Here is a 7517-nt window from a genome sequence, read left to right as displayed (position 1 = left end):
AGACAAATTGTTGGGTATGAGTTGATCTATTTAAGGCGTTAAGGGGGGCTCCAAGACGGTAGCAGAAAAACACTATCACGTGACCTTATTAAGGGCTGTGATTGGTCAGTTTGCGTTCTGGCGGGAACGGTTCGAAGAAGTTGCCGATTCGAATAATGATCAGTCACGTGATGACAAGGTTAATGTTTTCCGCTATGTTCGCGTTTGTTTATATTTAAATGAGAAGAATGGCGATAGCAGTTTTGTATCTGGTGACGGTAGGTAGTTTCACTACATACTCTTACTTCGTCGGTAACGATTGAGCTAACAAATTTAATTAGTACAGAGAAGTCGGTCAAGTCGCGTGTTTGCGTAATGCAGAACGAATGTAGCCATTTGACTTTTGAATGTAGCCACATTGACTTTGTGATGCTCCTTCGAGCTGTGGGAGGAGGGTACAGTTTATCTCTGAATCTGGAGATGTTCTTTAGCAGATGTTCTCAACCGGGCTCCATAGGCCCCTGACGGTCCATATAGGATTTTATGGGGCCACATAACAAAATAGTAAATTGGGGATCCACAATAATATTTTAAGGGCCCTTGAAAAAATATTTTTAATTTATACTTATGTATTGCGTGGATGAAAATCCTAAAATGGCGACTGGAACCAAGCGTCACTACAAGTTTCTTTCTCTAACATTTTACATAGTTCAACTAACACAAATTAAATTGTGAAAAGTAAAATAGGCATTTTGAAAGAAGTATAAAATTAGTTTTTAAACACCGAATGGCTATAGGGTTCACCAGAATAAAATAGTAATCAAAGGGGACCACAGAAAAAAAAAATTGGTCGAGAACCTCTGCAGAGTTTTTATTCCAGTTTGGAAGGGATGTCTTTCCTATCACGTGCATTGCATACACATTACGGCTTACCGTTGCATTTCCAATCACAAGTTGTGAAAGGCCATTTTTCAAAGCTTAAATTAATAAAGACATTCAATGTTTAAAAAAGAAAGTAGAGTGTGATTTGCGGGATCTCACATTGACGACTTTTGTTGGTTGCAACAGTAAAGAGCAATTAGGTAGAATCGGTCCTGGTCCAAGCGTTGCACTTATTGGTAGTGTAGTAGGTCCCTATAGAATGTTGGCGACTAGCGAGGTTATTGAACACTGCAGTAATTTTTATATAGCACGGGTGACGTCGCTCGACGGTATGATACCCGAGGCAGTCATTGCATTTTCTACCTCCCTCTTTTCGAGCACCCTCAAAAAATGCAACATACGACCCAACAAAATACATCTCAAACGTGCCTCCCACCCCAGTAAAAACATCAGAGGAGGAAGACCACCCCTCCCTAACTACACTACTGTATTTGCTTTATGTTCATTGTATTTAATTGTTACCTAAGAACGATACTAAAAACCAAGAAGTACTAAAAATATGAAAGGTTAAATATGCAATAATGTTACAGTATATACATAAAAGTGGAACACAATATACAACAAACTATAATTCTCTCTTTCTCTCTCTCTCTCCCCGCCCTAGTTAATGCAACTATTTATGATACAGAGAACTTCAATGAGAGCGATGACTTATAACATTCTCAATGTCGGGGAAACACTTAGAAGATCGTAAAAAGAAGAGTTCTGCCAGGTACGTTCTTTTTTTTTATTTCGTTTTTCTTCAACCGATTGGAACAACATAGAGTTACTTCTGGCACTGCTTCTACTGGCTTATTTTTAGTAGACGTATATTCTGACTGATATGACCTCCCTGTTGAGCAGGAGTTTGTTCTTAACAGCCATCAGAGATTTGCTTATCTTGACAGTCTTCGTCACTAAGTTGGATTATTTACTTCGAGATTCTCCCAGCTGTTTGAATCCCATGAAGATTAAACATTAGGAAGTAATATCACTGAATCTTTAAGGGAAGTTTTATCTGGACTGGATTATATATTTAATTACAACTGACAGATGTCCAGTTCAGTCATATTTGATAATAACGTTTTCTTCTGTTACATAGGAATGTACTTTCATAAGAATTTCCTGTTTCATAGAGTAATTCTTCCAGAACCCTCTGTTCTTTTTTATACATTGATCAAACTGACGTGTCTCAGTTACTGATTATTTCTTATCCCATATTTCCCAGTCTGGTCGTTTGCAAATCTCACAGCTTGTATCAGATATCCACCAGCCTTCACCCCTGTCACTTCTTCCCTCACCTCTCTCATCATTTGCAGACGACCAGGCAACAAGAACAAAAACAGAAGGCTTGTAAGCCACCATAAGTCTAGTGAAGGATACAAGGTGAGAATAAACTAGAAAACCAAAGTATTGAAAATTAGAAAGAGCAGAAACAAGAATCTGCGAATCAACATCACTGAAAATCAACCAGAGTAGATTAAGCAATTCAAATACCTTGGAAGCTTATTAAGAGAGGATGGAAGAAATGAGAGGGAAATCAGATTAAGAATTGCCATGGCCAAAAACGAGTTCAAGAAACAAAAACAAAAAACTGCTCTCCAAAGGCCTGAAGCATTACATGAAGAAGCTGGCAAAAACTGTAGTATGGAATGTGCACCTCTATGGTTCAGAAACATGGACCATCAAAAATGTTGATGCTAGGAGATTGGAAAGTTGTGAAATGTGATTCTGGAAGTGAATGGAGAAGATATGATGGATGGACCATGTGAGCAATGAAGAAGTGCATAGGAGAGTTGGAGAGAAGTGATGTTTAATGGATACCATCTGGAGAAGGAACATGAAATGGATAGGACATATTATGAGGTCAGAGGGGTTTATGCACCCAGTGCTTGAGGATAGAATACAGGGCGAGGACTGAGGAGGAGGAGAGCAATGATGATGGATGATATTAGGCAGAGGAGGTTATACCACTCAATGAAATGGACAACACAGATTAGAAAGTGCTGGAAAAGGTTTACAGGATCTATCTGATCTATCTTCATGGGTGCACTTTGCACCCATGCCAGTGCTGGTAGCATATAAAAAGCACCCAGCATACTCTATTAAGTGGTTGGCATTAGGAAGGGTATCTAGCCATAGAAACAATGCCACAACAGACAGTTGGAGTTTGGTCAGCTCCCTGCTAGCCACCTCCATGTCAAACTGTCCAAACCATGCCAGCATGGAAAGCGGATGTTAAATGATGATGCTCAGATACCTCAGTATATATCTGGCGGCAGCGGCGGTGGTGGTGGTCCAATCTGATTTTGTAATCTAACTTTATTTTCATAAATAAATGTTGAAGTTTTTTGGTGTACTCTAAATATCATTCAGCCATTTTCATATGCTGATTGTGGAAAGCTTCTTTCTTTGAGGGAAATTTTTCCTGGTATGTCTTCTGAGATTTGTATTTGCCAGGTGATGTAAGTATGAAATCCTTTATTGGTTGCATACTAATAAAGGCCATTTAATGTTACAGCATATCAACATACAAGGAATTATAGGTGCAGGAGTGGCTGTGTGGTAAGTAGCTTGCTTACCAACCACATGGTTCCGGGTTCAATCCCACTGCGTGGTACCTTGGGCAAGTGTCTTCTACTATAGCCTCGGGCTGACCAAAGCCTTGTGAGTGGATTTGGTAGACGGAAACTGAAAGAAGCCCGTCGTATATATATGTATGTGTGTTTGTGTGTCTGTGTTTGTCCCCCCACCATCGCTTGACAACCGATGCTGGTGTGTTTACATCCCCATAACTTAGCGGTTCGGCAAAAAGAGACTGATAGAATAAGTACTAGGCTTACAAAGAATAAGTCCTGGGGTCGATTTGCTCGACTAAAGGCGGTGCTCCAGCATGGCCGCAGTCAAATGACTGAAACAAGTAAAAGAGTATATATAGAGTTATTAGGTCATTATGTTGACAGAATCATTAGAGCATCAAAAGCAGCAAGCTGGCAGAATCGTTATGGGCGAAATGCTTAGCAGTATTTCATCTGTTTTTACATTCTGAGTTCAAATTCCGCTAAGGTCGACTTTGCTTTCTTCCTTTTGGGGTCGATAAATTAAGTATCAGTTGCACACTGGAGTCAATCTAAACAACTGACCCCCTCCCCACAAATTTCAGGCCTTGTGCCTAGAGTAGAAAAGAATCATTAGAGCATCAGACAAGTTACTTTGCAGTATTTGTTCTAGCTCATGATGTCCAGAGTTTCAAATCCTGCTGAAGTCAACTTTGCCTTTCATCCTTTTGGGGTTGATAAAATAAAGTACCAGTCAAATACTGGATTTGATGTAATCTACTCACTTCTTCTCTCACAAAATTGCTAGTCTTGTACCAAATTTATCATCATCATTATTATCATTATTATTATCACCATCATCATGAGAGTTTTATTTGTTCAATTGTAATTGCTGTTTTTGTTTACACGTTGACCAGCGTTGCCTTACTGGCACTTGTGCTGGTGGCACATTAGAAAACATTCAAGCGAGGTTGTTGCCAGTGCCGCTGAACTGTCTGCTGTGCAGGTGGCATGTAACAAACACCATTTTGAGCATGGCCATTGCCAGTACCACCTGATTGGCCCTCGTGCCGGTAGCATGTAAGAGCACCTACTACACTCTCGGAGTGGTTGGCATTAGGAAGGGCATCCAGCTAGAGAAACTCTGCCAGATCAGATTGGAGCCTGGTACAGCCATCTGGTTCGCCAGTCCTCAGTCAAATCGTCCCACCCATGCTAGCATGGAAAGTGGACGTTAAACGATGATGTTTTTAAGACCCATTTGTACTGTCCTGTTATGTCGTTCTATGTTGTTCTATGCAAGCCCTTGTAGCTAATAAAAGAATTATTATTATTAATTATTATCATTATCAGTATTATCATTATTATTATTATTTATCATTATTATTATTATGCAAGTGTATGTATGTGTGTAATGGAAAACACATTATTTTATTCTTTGCCAAATTCCAAATGATTTATTTACAAAAAATCTTTTAGTCACATTCCAGAAACTGAAACAAAATGATTACATATGGTAGTAATGTCTAATACAATACACAAATATCATAAATACTTTTATATTTGTGGACATAACACCAACTAAACTTTCAACGGCCATTTTATGTACTTACATTGAAAGATTACCCATACTTCATGATTCAATTTATGTCTTATACTGTCTATTTACAGCTGTCTGTGAGCACATTCATAAATCATGAGTTAACAGAAACGCTGTTGTTTGTTTGTAAAGATATTTTTATTTACTAGTATTGTTATTACTTCTGTTAACTCAGCTTGTTAGAAATTCTTCAAACTAATAAAGCCAGCATTTAACTAATGTTTGTCTTGTCACATACAGAGAAGAGAAAGAAAACATCCCAGCATCCTGTTTGTTACTAAACAATATTATTGTCTGTCTGAGCTACTTAATTCTAACAAGGAAACAGAACAATTCTTATGACTTATTTGTTCTAATTGAATGCAGTGTCAATCTTGCCTACACTTTCAGTGTTTATTTCATTGAATCAGTCACACTGTTATGCTAACTTGGGTGGAGTTGGTTGTGTAATGCAAAGTCATTGTAAACACATGTTTGTGTGTGTGTGTTACTACAGACTGACATGTGAGATTGTCATATTCATATGTGTATTATGCCTATACTTGTGTACATGTATCATTGTGTGTGAGTGTGTGTATGCATGTATAGATAAGTATACATATATGTATGTATGTCTGAGTATGATTTTAAAGTGCATCCAGTAGCAGGATTTTGGTTCAGGAGTTCCAGCATTTTGGGGAGTGTGGAATCACTTCTTAGCTACTTTTGCTCCCATGTCTTCTCTGATCCTGAGAAGCAAAATCTGTCAGGGTCCCAGCTTTGGATTAACTAGTAGTAATGTGATCGATACAGGGCTGCCTGACTGGCTCCCGTGCTGGTGGCATGTAAAAAGCACCATCCAAATGTGGCTGATGCCAGTGCCCCTAACTGGCTCCCATGCCGGTGACACGTAAAAAGTACTATCCAAATGCGATTGATGCCAGGCCCGCCTGACTGGCTCCTGTGCCGGTGGCATGTAAAAAGCACCCACTACACTCTCGGAGTCGTTGGCGTTAAGAAGGGCATCAAGTTATAGAAACATTGCCAGATCAGATTGGAGCCTGAGGTCTGGAAATCCGCTGGCTTTCCAGACCTCAGTCAAATGATCCAACCCATGCCAGCATGGAAAACGGACGTAAAACAATGATGATGTGATGACAATCCGTCTGAGTGTGGGGACACAGAAATACCCTTTGCTGGTGTCATGACATACAGTAAAACCACTGGGAGTGAGGAACCCCTAGCTGTTACCATGGGTCAGGAACAGTTTGATGTAAAACTTACAGTTTCATGTGATTACTGTTCACCTTATTGCAGCCTGTCATTAATTGCTAATCATGGAAATTCAGATGGTACTCGTGTTGCACAAGCATTTATCAATCTAATCCAGTGACCTCATTTGTCATTCTATTTACTGAAAGTTCTATGGCAATGAAAACATGGTGATGCATGCTGACTTAATCAGTTGGAAGTGCGCAATAAGTTACAACTTTCAACTATGCTTCAATGGAACTGATTAGTCATTTGAAAGGTCATGGACAGAAAGTCAGAAATGTCATTGACAACGGGGAAGTACAAGGAGATATACAGGATGCGATGGGTAAATTGTCAACATTTTATAGTTTTAACTTCATGCATGTGCATTTGTCTGTTTTTGATTTTGTCGACTATACAGTATAGTAGGGTCAGTTGTGTACCAACTGTGAGAAAAATAGCACCATGATGCAATTCACTCTGCAAGAAATTTGGAAACAAAATGCTCTACTGCTTGGCATTCACACCGGAAGCTCCAATACGACCATTTCAGAGTGTTTGAGTGTCAATCTGAGGACATGTACCGAGAGTGATAAAAATCAAGCATTCGGTCAACATCATGGTGTTTGGAGTGATCACTAGTGATGGCAACATTATGCTTCCATTCATCTTCTGACACAGATTCAGAATCAACATGGAGGCCTACATCTAGTGTCTGGAGGAGGTATTGCTACCCTGGGTCAAGAGGGCTTATTTTTTGTGTGTTTTACTAGATACAGGTCACCAACTGACTACCCTGAGTAATTACGGATGGCACATGCCTGCTACTTACCTACCCATAATGAGTGTGATGGAGGTGATGACGAGAGACTGAGAATGTTTGCAATATGCTGTGCTGAGAAGACTTGTTAATCCAAGTGAAACCATGGTTGTGGCCGTTGTTGCTTAAGCCAAGTGAAATCGTAGTCATGGTTGATGCCAGTGTCATGTAAATGGCACCTGTGAAATTGTAGTTTAAATGGCACATGTGCCGGTGGCATGTAAAAAGTACTCCTTACACTCTTGGAATGGTTGGCGTTAGGAAGGGCATCCAGCCGTAGAAACCATGCGAAATCAGACTGGAACCTGGTGCAGCTCCCTGACTTACCAGTTTTCAGTCAAACCATCCAACCCATGCCAGCATGGAAAACAGACATTAAATGAGGATGATGATGATGATATATATA

The 7517-nt window shown here is 39.7% G+C and overlaps 1 long non-coding RNA gene across 3 annotated transcripts in view; it reads left to right on the top strand.

Moving 5' to 3' along the window:
- Positions 1 to 57: 57 nt before the first annotated feature.
- The window catches only part of LOC106873487 (uncharacterized), an 80392-nt gene continuing 72932 nt past the window's right edge, over positions 58 to 7517 (top strand). For all 3 annotated transcript variants that reach the window (XR_008263442.1, XR_001409886.2, XR_001409887.2), the window contains exons 1-2: positions 58 to 257; positions 1526 to 1633. This is a non-coding gene — a long non-coding RNA (uncharacterized LOC106873487). The remainder of the gene's footprint in view (positions 258 to 1525; positions 1634 to 7517) is intronic.

This window comes from Octopus bimaculoides, chromosome 2, assembly GCF_001194135.2.
Source record: "Octopus bimaculoides isolate UCB-OBI-ISO-001 chromosome 2, ASM119413v2, whole genome shotgun sequence".
Taxonomy (NCBI): domain Eukaryota; kingdom Metazoa; phylum Mollusca; class Cephalopoda; order Octopoda; family Octopodidae; genus Octopus; species Octopus bimaculoides.
This window is presented reverse-complemented; position numbering and strand designations above follow the sequence as displayed.